The sequence below is a fragment of the Sorex fumeus genome, unplaced genomic scaffold (genome assembly GCF_029834395.1).
Source record: "Sorex fumeus unplaced genomic scaffold, SorFum_2.1 ptg000231l, whole genome shotgun sequence".
Classification (NCBI taxonomy): domain Eukaryota; kingdom Metazoa; phylum Chordata; class Mammalia; order Eulipotyphla; family Soricidae; genus Sorex; species Sorex fumeus.
The window spans coordinates 328656-352240 of NW_026606288.1; the positions used below are offsets into that span (position 1 = coordinate 328656).

Below are 23585 nucleotides of genomic sequence, written 5' to 3' on the forward strand. Positions count from 1 at the left end.
TTGCAATTCAGTGGGACTCTAGGGAGTAGGAAGAGGATATGGTGCTGAAGAAGGAAGGAAAAGGTTAGAGGCAGAGACGCGTTTCCTCCTGGTGGAAGTGACCCAGAGAGCAGGAGGGGGGTTGTTCTGCTCTACGAGTGGGACTCACACACTGAACATGATTCCCAGGAAGGCGAGTGGGAACGGAGCGGGGTCAGTGTTTTTCTGGCTGCTCTGCCTGGCCCCAACCCTGAAGACTATGCTTCCAGGGCTCTTCTCCAGGGACAGCCTGACGTGACCTTGTCCTCCCCGGAAAGGCATCACACCTCGGGCACTGCCTCATCCCGTCTCTGCTGTCCCGTGACCTTGGTGTCACTGGAACAAAAATCGCTACATCTCTCAAATTCATCAGTGCTGTGAGAATGTGAGCATGGGAAGACTTAGGTATTAGAAGGATCCCCCACTCCCCAGCCCTAGCCCCCTCATACTTTCACAAAAGGGAATTCGTGAAGGAGGGACATGACTGTGACTTCCCCAGCCACAGGACTGCCAACTTGACTCTATTTGGCAACTTAGTCAGGAGTGTTATGGCTGTACTTGTGAGTTTATCTGAGGTCTCTTTCCTGTTTAGGGATTCTCTTTCCACAAAGGGAACTGGGGCAAAGCCCTCCATGGAGGGTCTGTGGCAGGCACCCATGGCATCAGGACCTTGGTCTAGTGACACCTGAATTCTCCCTACTCTGTGTGTGTGTCATCCTGAGCCCACAGCAAAACACTTTTCCATGCCACCATCAGAGACTCTCTGTCTTCTTGAGGTTAGTGCTTAAAAGAGATTGAACCTAGTTTCACAACTTTATCCAGAGACCACCTGTGAGTCACCTTTTATGAACTCACATGGCCAGAATCCCAGCGAGGATGTCAATGACCTTCTGTCTCCATCTAATTGACCCCTGGAGTCCTTCCTTTTCTTGTGACATGGTTTTGTTTGATGTTGAACTCAAAAGTTAAGACCCCACTAAGTCTTGTTTGCTTGAACTGTCCTGGGCAGGGGTTATATAGACCCTCATACTCTTCTGACTCTAAAGGCAAGGACTTAAGAGGGTTTTTTTGTTTTTGCGTCAAACACAGCTTGTTCATCTCAGCCAGTTTTGCTAGGCAGCTCAGAGAATGTTGCTCCTACTGCTAACCAGTGTGTTCTCAGTTCTGTCTAGTTTGGCGAATGGTGAAAATTTTAAGCGTTGTGTGTGTGTGTGTGTGTGTGTGTGTGTGTGTGTGTGTGTGTGCGCGCGCGCACGCGCGTGCTCGCGCGTCTTTCTCCAAATCACTGATTAGGACAAAAGATGATGGCATACTCTCACAGACCTCCCATCATGATCCCATGCATCAGTCTATTTGGATATTTTCACCCAGAGTCTATTTACATCTAGTGCCGGAAATCCCTGTACAAGATATTTTTCCCCACCTAAGACTTTTTTGTAAGTCTCTGTTTCCAATGTTGCCTTGATATGTCTTTTTACAGAGACTCTGGTCCTAGACATGTTAGTCTTTCCTTTGGCAGAGAAGAAGAGCTGACAATTTGACTTCTAACTCAGGGTTCGGTAATACCCTCACCATCCCTGGGGATTTGGGCTTCAGCCTGTGTGGGCATAGTGCCGACTCTCAGGCACCCATCCAGGACTCTGGTTGGACAAACTTTCAGAATTGCTAACCTAAATGATCCTGTCACATCTGGTGGAGGGTCGAGGTATGGGGATCAAGCAAGGCAACTAGAATTCTAAGCTGAGAGTCCTTTTCAATTAGCATCAGAACATCTTCAAGGCCTCCCTCAGGAAGTACATGTCAGGACTTGCCAGCTTCAATTAACTCAGGTCTCTACCTGTCAGCTGGGACTGAAAGGGGAGAGCTTCTCAATGAGGAACCAGGTCCCTCAGAGCCTGAGCAGTTGGAATCTTTAGGGGCTCTTACCCGCTCTTTGGGGTGGTTTATCTCTTTGTTCCCCTCTACCCAGTCTGGTCTTCTCTCCTGCATTGTTTTGTTTTGTTTTGTTTTGTTCTCAGCCACATTCAACAGTGCTCAAAGCTTACCCTTGGCTCTATGCTCAGGAATCACTCCTGCTGGGGCCCAGGACACTGCATTGGAGTGCTAGGGTAGCGTTTGGGGCAGCTACATACAAGATAAACACCATACCCGCTGTACTATCTCTCTAGTCCCTCTTCCCATTCTTTTGGACTCAGTGATTCTAAAACCCTGAAGGGTGGCATCCCATCTGTTTCTCCGTCTGTCTGCTCAAAGCAGTAGCCTAACATGCTTGTCTCTTGGCCAAATCATGGTGTTCTTCCCATCTCTTCTTTTCTATCCATGAGATCTTCTGCCCACAATGACCTTTCCAAAAAAGTATTTTCTACTGTGGTATCCACACCCCAACAGTGCTCATGAAACTGGAGGGACTTCCAGATGTGTACACAGTGCTACTGGGGGACTGGGGAGGCCTTTTGCAGCCATACTGAGTGGTCCTGAGTGGTACTGAGGGGTACTTGGGGTACTATAGTGCTGGAGATTGAACTTGGGGTCTCATGTTCCTTGGGTTTCTGAGTCCCCTTCATGGCCCTCCTGTCTTTCTTTGCCCATGGATTTGTTGGCCTCCTCCAAGTGTGGGTCAGAAAAACTGTCCCCATCTAAAAAAGCAGCATTACCTCATCCCCAGAGTGTTGTCCTTTACTCTTAGAACATTTTTTTCCTCTTGGGTTTGGGTAGGGGTAGCTCATTCTTTTTCTGCCATGGAGCTAGTTCTCTGGAAGGGGATCTGGTCAGGTGACCCCTAAGCAGAGCTGAGAGGGTGGGGTGGGCAGTAGAAATGCCCCCAGAGGAGAGACATTACTGTCTTGAATGAGCTGCAAATTCATTTTGTCCAACCTGAATGCATTGCTTCTTTCACACAGTGGAAGACAAGTAAGACACCTCTTTTCTGGTTCCATATGAACCAGATGTGTGGATGATCCAGCAGAGCAAAAAAAATGGAGGGGTACCCTGGGCAACACTGAGGAGTTTGGCCCCTTCTTTCCCAGACCCTCGGCCTCCCACTTGACCTGCTTGTGGCCACTCCACCTGATTTCTAATAACAGGAAAGCCTCCGGATTGTTGTCACGACCACCTTAGAGTCTGCCTGAGTTCCTCTAAGGAAAATTAAATGGGAGATAGCTTCACCCTGTACTTCCTCAGTAAACCCTTACTGGCCAGCTGGGATGCATAGGCCAGTCCCCCATCTTTCTCTCTGATAAATCTCTTCCAGCTAGATTCCATTTCATAGGAATTTTGTGACCATTCTGATTCAGCTAATATTTATCTTAGGAAGTGGCTACTCTGCGCCAAGTCCCCGGAGGGGGCTAGCCCCAGTCATTAAGTCATTTCAAGAGCAGAGGACACTAAGTTTACCTTTGTATGATTGATGAGGAGAAGATTTGATGAGCCAATGAGTGGAGTGTGCAAGATTGCCAAGGCAGATTTTAAACTACTGAAAAGGACAGGCTGCTTCCAAGAAGGCTGCCAGAACCTCAGAAACTCCCTCCCATGTGGGCAAAACAGCTGATCCAAGAGAGGGAAAGGACCCAGGCTCTAGAAAAACTCATACTAGTGGTTACCTCAGGAATAGAGAGAAAGAATGGGCAGATGATATGTGTATGGGGAGGAAGTATCTTGCCTTTTTTTTTTAACCATTCTTTATTGTCTACTCCCTAGACTCAACTCTGCCTCTCACCTCCTGTGGAACCTACATAAGCTCTGTACCTCACTTCCCCTATAGGATAAGTGGGACTCAAGATCCACCTTTGTACTGCCAAGAGGATTATTCGAAATATGTGTTTTTTCGACCATCTCAAACTTCCTCCAAAATGGAGGAAAAATTTTAAGAAATTTCCATATTCCCTGACCAAATTTTTTAATACATGGCCAGCCTTGCGACCTCTATAGCCTCACTCTGAACCCCGTATCCATTTTGATCCCAAGAACTTAATATGAAGGCCTAATGAAATGAAGTAGTGGAGGTACCTTCTAGAGTACCCACTATGAAGGGAATATTTATAACTTTGGATGTGTTATTGTAACCGCTTTGTAATGATTACCTCTTTGGCATATGTAGATATGGTGAGAAGACTTAAATGAGAAGACAAAAACCCAAATGTGTGCTCTACTTCTGGCCTCTACTACCTCTGTTGATTTTTCTCTTTGGATGTCTTCTTAAGGAGGAGCTGGAGACTTGTAAAGTTTTATATGGGTTCACAGTTTAAAGGAAACCTGTTTATGGGTCTGTATTAACCACATAGCCAAGTACCCTAAGGCTTACTGTCTTGAATGAGCTGCAAATTCATTTTGTCCAACCTGAATGCATTGCTTCCTTCACACAGTGGAAGACAAGTAAGACACCTCTTCTCAAGAGCCTGGTTCCATACGAGCCAGATGTGCAGATATTACAGCAGAGCAAAAAGCTGTGGGCAGATGTCTAAATCAGGCACCAAGTGTGGACGTGGTCCAAGGAGTCATGGCTAACTCCTAGTTTCTGCTGAAATTATGATACATCTAGCTCTGATTGTAATTCTGGTGCTATGGCCATTTCTGTTGCATTAGCACAATTCTAAAAGCTGAGTAATAGATTTAAGGATATTTGAGTCATTTTTTTCCCATAAATTAAGTCTTTAATTGAATGGAAAGGGGTTGGAGAGATAGTACAGGGATTTAGGCATTTACCTTGCACCAGATGACCCAGATTTAGAGCTGGACACCATATATAGTCCCTTGAGCACAATCAGCAGTTACCCCTCAGTACAGAGTCAGAAATAAGACCTGAGCATAACTAGCTGGTGTATCCCCCAAAACCAAGAAAATAGAATTAAGATAATGACTCCTAGATCAAAAAGCATATCACAACCTGTGGAGGTACTCTCTACTCATCTACGAATCAAAGGTTTTCAGCCTTTGACACCTTCAGGCCAGCACCAGTCCACAGACTAGCAATTAAAAACACTCTTGGTTCAGCAGCAGTAATTTTTCCTTTTTGTTTCTTTTTAAATTTTTGAACCACATCCAGAGGTGCTCAGGGATTACTCCAAGCTCTGTGCTCAGGAATAAATCTTGGCAGTGCTGGGGATACTGTATGTGGTACCGGGATTTGAATCCAGGTTGAATTCAATGTGCAAGATGACTACTCTACCAACTGAACTGTCTCTCTAACCCTGGTAGAGATATTTTCGTGGAGCGGCAGGAAGTTGCTGCAGACCTTTACTTGTATGAGCTTATCGCTGACCACCATTGCCCCAGACCATGCTTTGGTCATTTGCAGGAAGAACTACACCCTAAAAGCTGTCACCCTCATGGTATGTTGAAGGCAGAAGAAAGAGGCAGAAATCAGCCAGGGGATGAAGTCCAGGAAAGTGGTAAACACACAGCTCCCAGTGTTTTTCTCCTGGAAGTCAGGCTGGTGCTTGTCCTCAGCACAAGTATCCAGCTCACACAAAGTTTGGCCATTGGTCCCAACTACCCTCCCTGGTTATCTATAGTCTCCAGCTCTAGGTGGGTATAAATCTCACTGTGGCCCAAAAAGCTCATCATAAATCACATTGTTAAGCCCTTTGACAATGACACACCCATCAGGCATGGCCTAAGGCTAAGGCCAGACATTTCTTAGGCTAATGTGGATCTAATTTTGCTTGTTTGTTTCTGAGTCATACCTGGTAGCTCTTGTGGCTGGCTCCCAGCTGCAGATCAGGGGACCACTGGAGTGGAGGATGGGGTGAATCAAGATTGGGTCTTCTTCTTCAGTGAGAAACATTTGAGAGCATTACCACTGCTAGCTTTTTGAGGGTGAGGGGTGCAATGCAATAAGCTTTGGAGGAGAAAGAAGCATGGATATAGTAAGGAACACACTTCAGAAAGTCATCTTACTTTGCAAGTGTAAATTTGGTTACAAGGAAAGTCACAGATTCCTATTTTCTTTTCGACAGCTACTGGTGGGGCTTGAACCTCTCAGAAGTGCTTCCTTCACACAGTCCAAAACAGAGGGAGAGATCCGCAGCTGACCTCTCAGCTTACCCTAGGTCACTGCCTGATTCTCTCTTCCTCAGACACACAATTGAGTTGCGGGTGGGTGCAGTGGCTAGAGAAGTTGACAAAAAAAGGCATAACAGCCCTGGGGAATTCCAGGGGATGGAAGGGAGGTATACTCAAGTTGGGTGCAGTGTTCAAATTATGTGCATAGGAAACCACCAGAAAAAGTATTGTTAATCACAGAACTTTAGACAATTGAAATAAATTTTAAAAATGATAGAGGGACAAGAGAAACAGCATGGTTGCCTGGACACAGACTTTAAGTTGGCTTGCTCTCCCTTTCACCCTCCCTCCCTCCCTCTCTCCCATCAGTACTTATTGATGACATGGGAGCTAGGATGGAGAGGGGAGAGAGGATGGATGGAGATGGGAGGAGGTTTCTGGCTTATCTTGAGCATTTGCGCAGAAAGTTTCCAGGTTCCCTAATCTTTGCAGAGTGGAAGATCAAACCCACTATTGCTGGGTTTAATCTATTTCTAAAACAGTCAAAAGTCCAACCTCAGCACTAAATCCTGATCAGGTGTGCGAAGGACCTATTGTCCTGGAAGAAGCACAGGAATGACTGACTAGGAAAGGGGGCTTTATTGGCCATGAAACAACTGAAGTCAGGAAGTACATTCATCTGCATGGGCTGGAGAACAGCTTCAAAGGGAGGGAGGAAGGTCTAGTTTTATGCCCGTCAGACATATTTATGCCCAGCAGAGAGAGAGCGAGTGAGGTCACAACTGAGGTATGCTCTAGTAGTTTCTTCAGGAACCTCAGACATATTCATGAGGGAGAACTGTGAGCTTGCACAGCTGAGGAATATACAAAGACTGCTATGTTGCATGTACAGAAAATGGCAGAGAAACATCTTGGGGAAAAATATATTTTAGTAGGATGATGCAGAACAAGGTTAAAGGTCAAAATGGATTCTAACATGCTGCCTCCTTTGACTTATCAAGGCAAAATTGTTGTGAAGTTTCCACTTTTGCCCCATCAGAGTCATGTGAAGGGGCAGCTTCCCCAGAGAGAGATGGTCACACTCTCCAAACTACAGGCCTCAGGCCAGTCTGTTTTAACTTTTCCTAACTCCAGAGAGTTCTAAATTTTGGTGAGGGAAAGAGAGCGGGTGAAGTTGCCAAAAAACCTTTGACAGGGTCTGGAGCGATAGCACAGCAGGTAGGGCATTTGCCTTGCATGTGACTGACCCAGGTTCGATTCCCAGCATCCCATATGGTGCCTGAGCACTGCCAGGAGTGCTTCCTGAGTGCGTGATCCCAGAGTAACCCCTGTGCATCGCCGGGTGTGACCCCACAAGCAAAAATACAAAAACAAACAAAAAACCCTTTGACAGACCCCAGAGACAGCCTCTAACAGGCAAACGGTGAGGAGACTAAGAAAATGGTCACAATCAGCTGAAGTTCTGCATTTTGCTCACTGTCACTGTCACTGTCATCCCGTTGTTCATCAATTTCCTCAAGCAGGCACCAGTAATGTTTCCATTCTTCCTAGCCCTGAGATTTTAGCAAGTGCCCCATTGGAAGCTCTTTCAGGGTCAGGGGAATGAGACCCATCATTGTTACTGGGTTTTGGCATATTGAATACACCACGGGGAACTTGCCAGACTCTTCCATGTAGGTACCCTTGGTAGCCTCCCAGGTTCTCTGAGCGCAAGAACTAGACAATAAGAAGTCTCACGGCTGCAAATGTGGCTGCGTGTTTCTGGGAGCTTGGTTTTATAGTCTCTGGGTCTTGGCCATTGATGGGATTACACGGTGCTGGGGTAGTTGGTGGGTGTAACTGTCTAGCTACTGGAAGATGGGGGATCTGGGTGAAGGGGGCCCAGTTCCGATCTGAGCAGGCTTAAAGATCTCAGTTCTGGGTCCCGCACACCTCGGTTCATGTGCCGGTTCCTTCATATGTGAGGCTCGTCCGAGTGTGGTCATAGCATGGCTGTGGCTAGTTCCAGAGGTCTTCAGCTGCTGTGGTTCTGCTCGGGGCAGGGAGGGAAACTCAACCTGCCCCACTCCTAGGGGCCCTGGTGAGGACAGCCAGGTGCAGGGGCAGGAGACTCTGCGTTGTTCTCTTCTGGGAGCTTGGTTTTATAGCATTTTGCTCATGTAGCCGAAAAAAGGGGTACTCAGAGTATGTTCTGGGCCAACTCCACAGTGACTCCTGGGGCCTCAGTGTTTGAGATGTCTTGAGCTCACTGGAAAACAAACCCCCCTCCGTTGGTGACAGAGGGAAAGAGGGGCTGTACCAGGCAGGAGCAGCTGAGATGGCAGATTCCTGGTGGCCACTTTCCAACAATGTGGTGAGTCAGGCCTAGAACACAAGGAGATGGTGCCTGTTACTCATGGAGGGGGGCAGAGGGAGGACAGGAGGACAGGATGTGGGACAAGCTGCAGCAAGGAGAGGCCTCCAAAAACAGACACACCAGCATGCTGTCACCCATGGGTCCCAGCTGTATGGTCTAGTAAGAGGGAGGTCCTAGTGGCTCCTGGGACAGAGAATCCAAGTGCTCTGAACTTAGGTGGTCTATCCACAGTGGGTCGGCCAGTCTGCGTTTCTTCAGGAAGAAATCAATGAAGGTGACAGAAAGGAAAATCTGGTATGAATACAGAAGAAGTTGACTGTTCATTTACATATCTGGTTATTTTATAAGGGCCACACCCAGTAGTGTGTGGGGTCCTGGGACACTCCTGGCAGAGCCTGACCTGGAGTGAGCTGGCTGTGTTTAGGCTGGTGGTACTCAGGGACTAGAAGGTTAGCAACTGATAGTGCTTGAGGGAATGAGCCTGTGGTACTGGGGATCGACGTTAGTGTCTTGCACATTTTAATCACGTGCTCTACCACTTGCATGATCTCCTCTATACCTATATAGATCTTTTTATTGGAGAGGATAAAGTTTTCAAGTGCTGCTCAGGATCTGCTGGGGTCTTGGTTAACTGAATCCATGGTTCAATGTCAGGGCCTGAGGGTGCAGAGCTGCCTGGACTATGAAGTGTTATGGATGTCCTCGGTCACCCCAGAAGTGCTTGAGAGCCTCCCGGGCTATACCTGGGATGCTCAGGAAGCCATAAGGTGATGCTGAGGATAGAACTGAAGTGGGACACATGCAAAGCATGTAACTTAAGCCCTATACTATCTTTGTGACCCTGGTCCTTTGTAATGCTGAAGCTGAGGGTTTAGAAACCAAATGTAGAAGCCAGGGCCATTGTCTTGACAATGGTGTTTGAAGTGGGTGGCACTTGAAGGTGGGGCTTTAGCTTCAGTTTAAGATTCAAAGTCAGGAGTCAGGAGGAGATGCTTCTAGGACAGGCTGATGGATGGATGCTTGTAAACCAGACCTGTGAGGCTGTGAGAGCACATGACCCCTGCCCCTGTGTTTTGTGGAACTTTGCTACAGATCAGGGAATAAACCAAGGAGAAAGGGTTATGGCCAAACAAAGAGAAGCAAAGAGGTAGATTATCAAGTGACTTGTGGTCTAATCATTGCTGGCATAATGATAACTTGTAGAAGACATCTTTCTGGGTGGAACTAAGGGCAGAGGCAGTAGGTAAATGGGGCAAAACATCTTTCCTCTAATAGCTGTGGAACTGGGTATTTTTCCAGAAATCAGGAAAGTTTCATAATCAAATGAGTCTGTGGATTATGGATTAAATAGCAATACTTACTACTATTCAAAGATAATATGCCAGAAAAGAGAGAGAATTATGAATGAAAAATCTCTGGGGACATGGAAAAACCATTTCTCTGAAGAAAATATGGGGAACATAGAAATAACAAAAAAAGTAAACCGAATTTTGGGTTGGGATTATCAGATTCAGATTAAAATCCCATATAAGGGCTGGAGCGATAGTACAGCTGGTAGTGCATTTGCCTTGCACGCGGCTGACCCAGGTTCGATTCCCAGCATCCCATATGGTCCCCCAAGCACCACCAGGAGTAATTCCGAGTGCAGAACCAGGAGTAATGCCTGAGCATTGCTGGGTGTGATCCAAAAAGAAAAAAAAATTCATATGAATCATTTACTAGTGTGCTAGTAGTATAACGGGTCAAATAATTTTCTTGGGCCTTAATTTTCTAACATAAAGTAATATTAATTCATGTCTCATAAAGTTATTGTGGTGAATAAATTAGTTTATATAAAAAAACTATCGTGAGAAATACCTTTAAAAATAAATGATAGCTGAATTGGTGGTGTTTCAAAGGGTTTATGGGTGGATGGATGGGTGTTAGATGGATGCATGTTGGGATTGGAGATGAGTGGATGGATATAAGGACAGATGGGTGGTGGTAGATGAATGAATAGATAGGATAGTTAGTCTTGGATCACTCTCTTAGCTAGGAAGACCCATCCATTCCACAAATCATGACTCTATATATGTATGCAGATACATGAATTTTCTTCAATGTTTTCCAAAGACATAAGTACTAGCAACAAATTCCTCTGTGCTTTTACAACTGCTCCATTGCACTATTATTATTTACTCATTTTTCTCTATCACAACACAGTCTTCTGGAGTACAAAGACCATACTAAAATCCCTGAAACATGGTAAATATATTTGGAATCATTGTAAAAGGCGTTCTCTCCTCAATTGTCTGGACAGGTTGGGTTATTGTGCCAGTGGCATCTGAAAGATCTAACATTACTGGTCTATTAATGTCTCTTAAACCTCATTGAGCATCATTAATTAATCCCCTGAATTCAGGGCAGACTAGGGGTGGAGAGATGGAGGATCAGGTCTATGTATGGAGAGCGGGGGAGGTGAATTCTAGAAATTGATGTGTGAGGTGGGATCTATCATCAGTGTTGTAGGGTAGGATTTTGGACTCCCGAGCTGTGACCTCAGGTCCTTACCCTCGTTCCCTATGACATGGTCCGTAGCCACATGCAATAGCTACTGTAGGTCTGAGTCAGATTCCTGGGAAGTCAATCACTCTTTCATGCTAGGAACTATATTGTGTCTGTGGATGCTGGATTAAATGGTGACACTATAGGTATTTTCTGGCATATTGAAAAAGTATGTGGGTTGGGGGGCGAATAAAAATCTTTGTGTTCCTGTAGTTCACACAGGAGTCCTCAGTGTGCAGAGGTGTGTCCTGAATCCCGTGAGACTATGGAGAAAAGGAAAAAGCTGGGTGAGATTATCTACACATTCCAGCATAGAACAAACTTCTTCCTTCCTCTTCCACTTCTGCCCCTTTCTGGATACTTCTTGTGTTCTTTGGCTGTATTTTCCTCTCGGTGCCAGGGCCTGATGGACTGAGGTCCATGTTTCAGCCGAGACTGAGCATACTGAAGACACTGACTTGGTTTTGTCCAGGACATTCTCAGCCAAGCAAGATAGAGCTGGCATCTGGTCACTGAGAACACGGAAAGCGAAGGAAAGGCATGAATGGCTGGAGCATGACCTTATCTGCAGTGCATAGGAAGGAGGGATCCTATGAATGGATTATTTCACTAATTTCAGAACAGGTTATGGAACTGATTGTTTTATAGTAACTGGGTGAGGATTCAGCAAGGCTCAGCTTTGGAGATTCCTCCGTTCTTCTGAGGCATGACAGAGGCTTCTTCCTTGATGCTGACCCCAGGTTTGAAGTTCTAGGAATTTCTTCCATGAGCATTGTCTGATATTCCTCATTGGATTCACTCCCCTCTCTTCTGTGCTTGTTCTGATTTCAGTTTAGGGGTCACACCCAACTGCTCAGGATTTACTTCTGGTTCTGTGTTCTGGGATCACTCCTATGGTGCTCGGGGGACCATATGTGATGCTGGGGATTGACCCTGGGTCAGCCACATGCCCAACCCTTGTACTCTCTCTTTCTTGCTCTTGTATTTAGTGACGAGGAAGAAAAACTAACCACCATCTCTATTATTTAACGAAATCGGAAACCAAACCAGCAAACATTGCATGCTAAAGGAGTCAGAGTTACCAAATACCAGGATGAGAGTTAATTGCAGTCTTCTTGCCAGTTTACTGTTGTTGCAAGTCACTGAGAATTGCTTCTCATGTAGTTTAGTTAAAAACAAACACCATTGAGATATTTCTAACGATGGTATAACAGAGACAGCTCTGCCTGTGAGCCCAGGCCAGAACTTATTGATGTGAACAAAACAATGAACAAAGTGCCTTTTTTCTTCTGACCAAAACACATGGGTGTTGGCAAGATTTATTATTTATTCATTTGCACGTGAAATCTTTCCAGGGGTATCAAGTTTAAATACATGACCAACACATTTCCAAAAGGACCCTTTGTACATACTGAAAAGATCAACACCTCGCCTCTAAAAGGGAGAACTGGGACTGTTCCTTCATGGTGTTCTGTGCCGAGTGGCAAATTTTCTAGCTTATCTTTTGATTTTATTTACTTCTTATTGGGGGTCTGGGACCACACCCAGCTGTACTCAGGAGCTATTCCTGGCTCTGCTCAGGACTGACCCCTGGCTGTGTCTGAGGGGCCATAGGCAGTAGTGGGGGAGTTAGACCAGAATGGACCATTAAATTTTGTATTATCTCTCATTTTCTCTTGTCCTTTTTAAAAATTTAAATCAAATTTGATTGCTTTATGATTGGTCTGTAACATTTTGGGAATATAAACTCCTACCTCTCTATATGTCTGTCTCACCTCGTCCACCAACTAAGTTCTATTGACATCATTCTATCCAAATTGGCTTTCTCTATCCATCCCACCTACTCCCCACCACCCACTCTAGCGACCACATTGACTACCAAGTCTATGAGTTAACTTGGTTACATGCTACCCTTTTTTTCCTTTGGGTATTTACATTTTACACATGAATAAAACTATCTGGTGGTTGTCTTTCACTTCTTGTCTTAATACATATAGATAAAACAATCCTGCAGTTGTCTTTCACTTCAAGTTTTGGCCATGCTATAGCAAAGGGCACAGGTTCATGGTGTTTTGTTCAATGAATAGTCTTCCGTATAATACATTGAATACATATATTTTTTACCCAGTTATCTGTCAATGAACATTAGGTTAATCCTATGTTTAGACTAATGTAAAAAATGCTGTTATGTACCTCAGGGTGCAGATATTCTTTTGAATCGGTAGTTTTAGGTATCTTGAATGAATGTCTAGAGGTAGAATTACCAAATAATGTGTCGTTTTCAATTTTAGGAGTCTCTATACCACATTCCAAAGAGGATGCACTGATTTGCAGTCCCATAGGAGCCGAGGATATAGTATAGTGGCTAAGGCACTTGCCTTGCGTACAGTTGATCAGGCTTGATCCTTGGTATCGCCTAGCGTGCACTAAGCATCTCCAGGTGTGATCCCTGAGCATAGAGTGAGGAGTAAACTCTGAGTACTGATGGGTATGCCCAAAACAATAAACAAACAGTGATTTATAGTCTAATCAGCAGTATGCAAGAGTTACCTTTTTCTCCACATTCTCACTATCACTGCTATTTCCTGTCTTTTTGATAGAGTCTGTTCCCACTAGTTTAACTTTTTATATCATTGTGGTTTTCACTTGAATTCCCTAAAATAAGTGTTGAGCACTTTCTCAAGTGTCTATGAGCCATCTGTATATTTTCTTTGAAGGAGAGTGTATTCAGTTGTTTTGTCTAATTTTGTGATTGGGGTGTCTGCTGTTTTGTGGATATACATCATATATTTTGGCTATATATTGCCAGATATTTGGCCATATATTGCCAGATATGTGATGTGAAAATACCTCCTTTCAATGAGGAGTTTGTCTTCTTATTTTTCAGTCCCCTTCTCCTTGTAAAAGCTGTTTGGTTTGATGGAATCCTATTGTTTCATTCCTGCTTTTGTTTCTATTGCCTTTGGAGCTGAGTCTCCAAATACATCTCTCTGATATTGAGCTGTGGGGTGGGGTGGGAAATATTCATGAAACACAAGGTATCACTGTAGCACTGTCCTCCCATTGTTCATCGATTTGCTTGAGCCGGCACCAGTAACGTCTCCACTGTGAGACTTGTTGTTACTGTTTTTGGCATATTGAATACGCGGTGGGTAGCTTGCCAGGCTCTGCTGTGCAGGCGGGATACTCTCGGTAGCTTTCCAGGCTTTCTGAGAGGGAAGGAGGAATCAAACCTGGGTTGACCTCATGCAAGGCCAATGCCCTACCACTGTGTTAACTGCTCAAATAGAATGAAATCATCAGACATGGCACTTCTCATGACATGGCCAACAAATTTTTCAAAGGTGTGAAATAAAACACTGCGGAAGGAAATGACTCCTCAGCTACTGGCCTCCGCAGCATGGCTGACAACCAGGGAGTGCTCATACTTTACTTCTTGCTCTTCTTACTCTATGAGCCTCCAACTGTCATTGAGTGGATGTGAAATGTCTCCCCAGACTTGAACTTGATCAGCGCTTGTTCTATCCCTGCAATCAGCTTGCTGGAAGGGGGAGTGGAGGAGAAAGGGCATGGACGAGAGCCAGTTGGCAAGTTGGCTGGGCCAGCAATGCAGCTGATGTGACAGATTCTGTGTGGATGTTCTGTGCATGAGAGAATTGTCTCCAGGCTCATTTCCACCCTGTGAATCTGTTCGCAGGGGGACAAGCCACAGGAATATAAGCCCTGGAGCAAAACCAGTGAGGGAGGTGGGTGGCTCTTGAAGAACAACTGTATTTTCCAAGTTAGGCTGATCTATGGCCTTACCCAGGAGCATTTTCAAAAATAGATTCTTTTACCCCCATGATTCTGATTTAGGAGATTTGGGACACGGCCAGGAATTAGCATATTTTGAGAAGTCCCCTAAGATTATTTCCCATAATAGTAAGTGATATAACAGAGCATAATAAGGGCTGGGGTTGGGTGGGGACATTGGAAGAGGTCCACATAGGAGGCAGATGCTAGAATTAAGAGCAGAAAGGGTAAGAGAGAACCCAGGTGAGTAAAGGGGAAGGAGAGAAGTCTTACAAAGGGATACTAGCTTGACCCTTTCAGTAGCAAGAAGGAAGCTGCTGTGACCTAAATTGAGTCAGTCAAGGAATTAAAAAATCTTTACACTGTTTTCTATATGAACACTTTTTTGTAAGCGTGTTCAGCAGTGCTTCATAACAGACAATACAAAATATATTATTTTGGTTGTGTTTTGTGAAAGGGATTGGGGCTTGGGATGGAAACATATTGAATTTGGTGGTGGGAAGGTGTAAAAGTGGAGCGATTGGTGTTTAAGTATTAAATGTAATCAAATATTGCGAACTAACTTATCACGGCCACGGTCCTCCCATTGTTCATCGATTTGCTCAAGCGGGCCCAGTAACGTCTCCATCGTGAGACTTGTTGTTACTGAGTTTGGCATATTGAATACATCATGGGTAGCTTGCCAGGCTTTACCATGCGGGTGAGATACACTCGGTAGCTTGCTGGGCTCTCTGAGAGGGACAGAGGAATCAAACCCGGCTTGGCTGGGCAGTATCGTAGCCAATGAGGTTTATCCGAGGCGCGATTATTGCTAATTGAACTAATTTATAAAATTAAAAAAATTAAAAAAAAAACTAAGTCCCAGTCCAAGATATACAGCATATATCAAGCAGAAGAATCATGAAGAAAACCACACCAAAATATACCACAAAGTTAATCTGAATAACTCAAAATGGAGATGTTACTGGGCCCGCTCGAGCAAATCGATGAACAATGGGAGGACAGTGACAGTGACAGTGACTACTCCTCTCCCCCCCCCAAAATAAAGAAAATAAAAGGTAGGGCATGAATTTCAAGAGGTGCCTAGAGCATGTCTAGCCATGGAGTCCAGAGCCCAGGGTTAAGTGTGATCTAAGTGCATAGTCACTTGGCTTAAGGTCTTTGTATAATGTTCCATAAGGCTCTAGCTAGAGGAATCAGACATATTATACTAGTCAAGCATACTAATGGTTCAGTTCAGCCTCCTCCCCTTTACAGGCAAGGAGGAAGGGACAAGATACAGGAAGGGGCAAGAGTGGAGGCAGGATGGGGAGTCCTAATTCAGGGACACCACACAGTACTACAGTTGGGATGAGGAGAGACAGTCAGGGAGGAGATACACAGCCTGGGAGCAGCAAACAGAGTAGGCAGACCGGATGTCAAGACACATGAATGGAAACCAGGATCTGTTTTTCTGTGTCTGTTAGGAAAACCAGCAGTGGGAGGAATAAGGAATCTTTTCCATTTTAGCCACAAATTATACTGCATGCCAGCCTGGGCCTGTACGTGCCTGGAGGGTTCGGTGCTACACCACACAGCTGCCCTTGCCCCTTTGCCAAGATTCTCCCTCTGGATTGAGTCGTGTCCCTAAGTTTCTTCCTTTTCAGAGGACTCTGGGAGAGGCCTACGATGATTACGTCCACAGTGCTGAGGAACAGGACCTACATGCTCTGCCTGAGGAATCTGTGTGTTCCTGGGGATTATGGGAATCGAGAGTGTTCTGGGGACTTTCATCATGGTGACTGGAACCAGCAGTAGAGTCAACTTCATGGAGGGAAGGGGGTTGATGTAATCAAATGCTGACCTCTCTCTTCCGGTAGGGCCATGGCAGAATCTTGGAGGAGGTCTTAGTTTAGGATCGAGAAATAAATGGAAAGAAAAAGGTGGGGTTGGTTAGAGTTCTGTTCTTTTTTTTTATGTTGTTGTTCCAGCTCCATATATTTATTTATTTACTTATTTATTTTATTAAATCACCATGAGATACAGCTACAAAGCTTTCATTAGAGTACTGTTCTTAAAGTAGATGCTGTTGGTGAGAGATCTCTATAGGTCTTTTGGAGTGCACTTTCTCCTAGAGTATAGGATTTTGGGTCTTCCTGGAGCCCCAAGGACCTGTGTCTCAAAGACACTCAAATGAAAAGTTGCTCTACTTCATCTCACTGTCCCTGCTTTGCCAGTTATTCACCTTTCTCAATACCCCATCCTTCAAGTCTTCCATGGCTTTATGTCTCCTCTAGCCAATTATGCCAAATCACAGTACACCACTTAAGCATCAGGATGGGCTCCTGAGGAGAGGCTTTTGGTCAATGTGGAAGGTGTTCTTGATATTGACACTAGGATACACTACTGTTACTGGATCCTTCTTCAGTCACAGTGGAACCTGGATCAATACTTTTATTTAGAAATCTGGAGCAACAGCAAGTAGGATGCTTGCCTTGCATGTAGCCAACTGAGATTTGATCCCCACACCTGATATGGCCCCAAACAATGCCAGGAGTGATCCCTGGGCACAGAGTCAGGACTAATTCCTGAGCATTGCCAGGTATAACCCCCCCAAAAAAAACAAAACAACAAAAAATCCCTTTTATTTAGGGGCTGGAGAGATAGTACTGCAGGTAGAGCACTTGCTTTGCATGCATTTGACCCAGGTTTGATCCTCATTATCCCCCATTTGATCTCCTGAGCACCATCAGGAGTAATTCCTGAGTGCAGAATCAAGAGTAACCCCTGAAATCACTGGGTGCCCCTCCACACCACAGAAAAAGACTTTTACTTAGTCTTCAATCTAACCCTCCTATAAGGCCACATCCCGGTTCCGTTCTGACATGTGGCACATTCTGGGGTAATCAATCTTGGTTTGTGGAAGTCGTTATTGGAAACAGGTTACTCTGAGTAACCCCCACCCAGTACTGTCATCTCTCATCATTCCCAGTTCTCTATATTAGCTTATCTAGACTGGGGGATTCACTTTAATTACCCGTAGATTGACTGAAGACCTTCAGTGGCTGAAATGTTTGGATACTTTGGCTCAGAAAACAGGGATGAAGAACTGTCCTCTGACTCCTACCTAGAATTGGCCTCAGTGAAGAGAGCTTAGACCATACCTTGCTTGTTTCCTCCACAAAGAGGGACCCAGAGAAGGCTGGTTCATAGTCATCAGGATTTTTTTTTTAAAGTTTAAGAACGTCATGAGACACATTATAAAGCTCACTTTCCCCACCTATAGAATGTCAAGATTTATATGGGTCATTTGCTTTGCAAGGCAGTTGATGCAAATCTAATCCTTGTTACTGCATATGGTCCCGGTGTACTACCAAAGTTCAATCCTGAGCACAGAGACAGGAACAGCTCCTGAGCATCATCAGGTGTGTTCCAATCATCCTCCAAAGAATTCAACCTCCTAGGTTTTGGGGCCACCCTCAATTGGCAGTGCTCAAGGACAATTCCAAGCTTAGTGTTTGGGGGACCATCTGGCACTGAGGACTGAACCCCTGGCCTACTGAATGATCTCACACACTGAGTCCATTGAAATATCCTCTGGTCCAAGAATTATTGAAATAATTAAATAGGATACATCTTAAGTATTTGTCTGAGTGTCAGTCCCATTACAAGCAATTTAAAAGTTGTAGCTGTATTTGAAGGCTAAATGACAATAACCAGGAGGGAAAAATGATTTAATAGTGGGATTTTTCATACTGTGACCCCCCTGACCAACAGCTCCGGGGTCTGTGTTGCTTGAAAACTTGTTAGGAATGCCAACCAACCCCTTTCAGAAGGACTGAATCAGAATCTCTCAGGAGAGGGCTCAGACATCAGTTCCAGCATGTCTTGTAGGTGATTTTGACTCATGCTAAAGTCCAAGGAAGAGTAAAGTCCTTGAGGAGACAGATCTAAAGGACATGTAGAGAGACTTCTATCAACAGGAAGGAAGGGGCAGCTCTGAAATGATAGAAAAAGGTGGACAGATGATAGGAAGTCAGGTGACTTAGCCTTCCTGTGTAAAAACTCGCTGATTTCAAACATTCAACCATATGTTTTCAAATTTCTACCCTCTGGTTACATGGAACCACATAATTTTGACTTGATGTATGAACATGCAGCATATGGCCATTTCTCTGGAATTATTTAATTTTTAAAAAATTTTATTTTCATGAAGTTGTTCACAATAATGGATTACAATCAGTATTTCAACACTGATCCCACCACCCTTATACCTTCCCAAGACCATTATTTTGAATTTTCCCATCCCCACTCAAGCCTGCCCAACAGGCGGATGCTAGATAATTTACTTTGTATTGCTTTTTATGAATAGTGTGAGATGTCACAAGGCCACTTTTGTGACCGCTCACTACCGGAATTCTAAAAATTTTAATAATTAAAAATTATTAAAATTTTAATAAATTAAAAATTATTAAAATTTTAATAATTATTAAAATTATTTTTATAATTTTATAATTAAAATTATAATTAATAATTATATTAATATAATTAATATTAATTATTAATATTCAGAGGCATCTCTGCAATGAGCTTCTCTGTTCCGAGATTCATTTGTGAGTCTCTGGATCAAGGCCGTTAATGTACTTAAATGACAACTGGAGGCAGTTTGTGGGTGTGACAGCCAGGATCCTGTAGGGGCAGGGAAATGGGAAGGAGCGACCTGTCCTTGAGGCCTGGAGGTTGCAGTCACTGGTCTCGCATACCTGGACTTTTCATTTGGTTCTGGAAGTTTGCGGTCGCCAGGATTCATAGGGGGCAGGTGGAGGGATGATGCCTGCTCTCATCTGTGGCACCTCAGCAAAGTCGTCCTGGGAAAGGTCTGGAGGCATCTCTGCAGCGAGCTGCTTGGTTTCTCTGGAATTCTTTACTCCTCCATTTCATCCTGGAAAACTTAATTCTCCTGTAGTCACAAATCAAATGCCCTCCCCTCCTTGAAGTCACCCCTTATTTTCTTTAGCCAGTTTTGGGGTTGGGGGCCACCCTCAGTTGGCAGTGCTCAAGGACAATTCCAAACCCAGTGCTTGGAGAACCACGTGGTCCCCCACTCATCTATGTTCAGATGACATGCCTTACATCATGTATACTTTTGCTCAGCCTGTGAACTTTCTTCTACTTGTTAGGTTATTCCTTAAGGTCAAATAAGGCAAACTCTTCTACATCTCCCCAGTGGCTACTGTGAGCCAATTATTGTGTACATATTTGATTTTTATTGAATGCTTCTTGTATAGAAACAGGCATATAGGCAGACCTTGGATCTATAGGAGATAATGTAGGTTTGTTCCAACCCACTGAAATAAAGTGCATGTTGCAGTAAAGAAACAAGCATTTTTGGTTTTCCAGTACATATAAAAGTTATGGTCATACTCTACTGTAATCTTCTGAGTATACAATAGCATTATGGCTAGAAAACAATGTACAGAACTTAATTAAAGGTGAAACAGGGACAAGAAGTGGGCACATTCTGTTGGAAAAAATGGTGCCAGTAAATTGCTTAGGACAGGGTTGCCACAGACCTTCAATTTGGGGTAAAATTGCAGTGTCTGTGAACCACAATAAAATTAAGAGCAATAGGATGAAATGCTCCTGAAGTAACAACTCACAGTGTGCAGAACTTAGCATTTTCCAACTTGTCTCACATAGATGTGTGTTGAGTTCTCAGCAGGGCAGACTTCCCATTAGAAATGAGAACAGTGGTGGTGGGGAGGGCTGGACCAGTAGCACAGTAAGTAGAGCATTTGCCTTGCATGTGGCCAACCCAGGTTCAATTCCCACATCCCATATGGTCCCCTGAGCACCGCCAGGAGTGATTCCGGAGTGCAGAGCCTGGAGTAACCACTGAGCATAGCTGGGTATGAACCAAAAAGCAGAGAGAGAGAGAGAGAGAGAGAGATATGAAAACAGGTGGTCTAAAGAAACTCAATAACACACCCAAAAAGTTCAGGTAATAAGCAAGTAGGGAAAGAAGTCAGGTAGTATTTTCCAGTTCCATTGTTTTCCCTTCTCCTTGATGATAACACCCCCCCCCCCAATATTTTCAGACACATAGACTGGGTATATGGGCCTACCTGTTCCTAACCCATTTATTATTTTGGATTGGAAAATCCAGTGGAGCTCGCTCTTTAAACCCATGTTCTCCCTTGAACACATATCTTATTTGTTTGTCTCTATGTTTCTTTGCCTGCATATTTTCACTCTGGAGAAGCCCGTGCTCTCTCTTAAATACATACTTCTCTCTCCGCTCACATCTTTCTAAATAAATTTCAATAAACACTAAGTTGCTTCATCAAAATAATCTCGGGGTAGGGGCTGAAGAGATAGTACAGGGGTGCAAACTCTTGCCTTGCAGCAATGCATATGATTCCCCCAAGAACTGCCAGGGGTCACTCCTGTGAGTGTTCATCACATAAGGAGTACAAAGTCAGGGTTGGCCCCTGAGTACTAACTGAGGTGGCCCAAGAAAGGAATAGGAAAAAGAAAGGAAGGAAGGAAGGAAGGGAGGGAGGGAGGGAGGGAGGGAGGGAGGGAGGGAGGAAGGATGTGTATTTTCTTTGAAACCTTTGGGTAAATCTAAAATCAGAGCAAGGAATCATATTACTATGACAATGACACAACTCTATGGAGAAATCAGAGCTTACAGTTGCTGAGAAGATCAAATATATATGCGTCCAGCGACAGCACTTTTATCAACTTGGTATTTACTCCAGTGAAATGAAAACCTATGCTCACCCCAAAAATCAGGGTATATGCACAAATACCACTAGCAGCTTTGTGCATTATCATCCAACCCAGGTAAATGTTTGGAAAACTGTCTGCTGGAGTATGAGAAAATGCACTGTGGCACAGCCGAAGCATGAAATGTGACTCAGCATCAAAAGGAACAAAGTGCGGAGGGGCCACAACAAGAATGAATATCAGTCACATCGCAATGAGAAGTCAGACTCAAAGGGAATCCGCAAATGTGTAGACTTACTGCCATATGAATCAATTTCTATGACTTTTTGGAAAAGGCAAAAATAAAAGGTGGGGGGGCGGACAAGATATGTTGCCAGGAGCTGAGAGTAGGTGGAGAAAATTGACTCCATAGGAGGGGGAGGACACACTCAGAGAGTGATGGAATGTTCTAGATTTTAATCGTAGTTCTGGTCCTATGACAACATATGTTCATCACAGAACTACACACTAATAAACATGCATTTTACTCAGTGTGGTCTATCCCGTCATTAAAGAATAACAACTCTACTCATGGATGATAAACTACTTTTTAAAATTACTGTTCTACGAATTTGTTTATTCATTATTTTTTATTTATTTTTTATTTGTTTTATTTATTTATAATGTTGCCAGCATCAAACCCAGATCTCCTGCATGCCAGGCAAGGATTTTACACCCAGTCCATCCCTGGTCCCTGGGATTTTTGTTACATTCTCATCTATTGCACTTCAAATGATTTTATTCCTAACCGTTCGTTTTACCCCCAAAAGGAACTTTTCAGATCCTCCATGAATATCACTGTAGCTATTTGCTAGGTAGGTGGTAAATATAGGAGCCACCTCTAGGGACAGAAGAGACCCAAGTCCAGATGACAGCTAGTCTCTGGCCTTCTTTATGGAAATCACTGTCACTGTCCTCCCGTTTTTTCATCGATTTGCTCGAGCGGTAATATTGTGACACTTGTTGCTGTATTTGGCATATAGAATACGTCATGGGTACCTTGCCAGCTTTGCCATGAGGGCGAGCAAGATACTCTCTGTAGCTTGCCAGGCTCTCCAAGAGGGGCAGAGGAACTGAACTTGGGTCTTCATGGAAATATAAGTTAGATATTTCCCAATTTCCTGTCTTTGCCAGAATCATTAAACCGAATTGAACCTTGCTTTAGTGTGATGGCTTATCATGAACAAAATTCCCGGATGGGCTTTCACTTGTGTCTTCAACACAGCACCTCTGCCATGCCGGGAGACATGTACTGTCTCTTTGGGTTTTCGTTTTTTCCAGTGTGTTTATCTTTATTGATTTAGGGTCAGTGATGTACAATACTGTTAATGGTGGCTTTGTATGTACGTGATTCCAATATCATACCCATTAATTCCCTTCCCCACGGTCCCAAAGACTCTTCTCCCTCAACCACCTCCCACTCCATGAAAACTCATGTCAGTGGATCAACTCTCCCATTCTGTTGCTTTTGGCGTGTTGTTGCTTCTTTGCTGTGTATTTTTTTTTAATAGGTTATTTCTTTATTGAATCACTGTGGGAAAAGTTACAGAGCTTTCGGGTTTAGGTCTCAGTCATGTAAGTATCAAACACATTTCCCTTTACCAATACTTATTTTTAACCGTGAACCCCAATAGAACCCCACCTCCCACCCCTCCCAATTCCTGTGAGGCAGATGAGTTCTAGTTAATACTCTATCTACTTTGACTAGATACATTGTTTTGATAGAAGATACACAATTATTGTTTAGAGTTTACGACCCCCCCAATCAGATATGCTGAAACAGTGTTGTGAAATGATTTGCTTTCTACAGCTTGGTTTAAGAATAAAATGATGTCGCGCGGCTGCAATAGGTTTTGGATTTCTGCTGTTTCACTTATTAACCCTGGAAGTATTTCTATTAAAAGTTAGATAGTTAAGAGATTGGTTTCTGTGCTCTGGAGTCGTGGCCGTGCCGGAGAGCCGCTCGTGGGGCGGCTCTCCGGCATGGCCACGGCCCCGGAGGCACAAGGACTTAGCACAGAAAACCAGCCGCTTGGAGCAGAAAAGCAAATGGACTATGTGTTAAACTGCGCCACGAAGCCTGCCCGGAGGGGAAAGGGTGTTGTCCCGCTCGCCTGCTCCTCTC

General features: G+C 44.2%; 1 protein-coding gene and 1 pseudogene across 1 annotated transcript in view; both read left to right on the plus strand.

Annotated features, from left to right (window-relative positions):
- ANO2 (anoctamin 2) overlaps positions 1-23585 on the plus strand; it is a 393938-nt gene that overhangs the window by 269662 nt on the left and 100691 nt on the right. The window lies entirely within an intron of this gene.
- Positions 15468-15545, plus strand: LOC130017903 (uncharacterized; annotated as a pseudogene).